Below are 322 nucleotides of genomic sequence, written 5' to 3'. Positions count from 1 at the left end.
GGTACTGACCAGCTGTGAAACATCGAACTCCTCGTTCTGTTTCCCAGCAGTTTTTCTCCTCTTGACTCCTCAAACGGCAGCATGTTATTTGCCAGAATGTTTTCAACAAGCCGTCACGGTTTTCTCTAACTTTAGTTTTTTTCTTCGATGTCCGAACCATAAACGTTTGAACCATCAATCCGTGGTAAGTTGGTTCAGCTGTTATTTTAAAGTGTTCAAAGATTAATATTATTGTATATATGGACTTTTGGGAATATAGACATTGTAATATCTTTATGAAGAACTAAGAAAAACAGCTTATTACTATTTAAAATAGCCTTTT

The 322-nt window shown here is 35.4% G+C and overlaps 1 pseudogene; it reads right to left on the bottom strand.

Annotated features, from left to right (window-relative positions):
• LOC119593661 overlaps positions 1 to 179 on the bottom strand; it is a 2,726-nt pseudogene extending 2,547 nt beyond the window's left edge.
• Between the last annotated feature and the right edge of the window lie 143 nt (positions 180 to 322).

The sequence above is a fragment of the Penaeus monodon genome, chromosome 32 (genome assembly GCF_015228065.2).
Source record: "Penaeus monodon isolate SGIC_2016 chromosome 32, NSTDA_Pmon_1, whole genome shotgun sequence".
NCBI lineage: Eukaryota > Metazoa > Arthropoda > Malacostraca > Decapoda > Penaeidae > Penaeus > Penaeus monodon.
The sequence above is the reverse complement of the archived record's forward strand: the minus strand, read 5'-3'. Positions and strand labels throughout refer to the sequence as shown.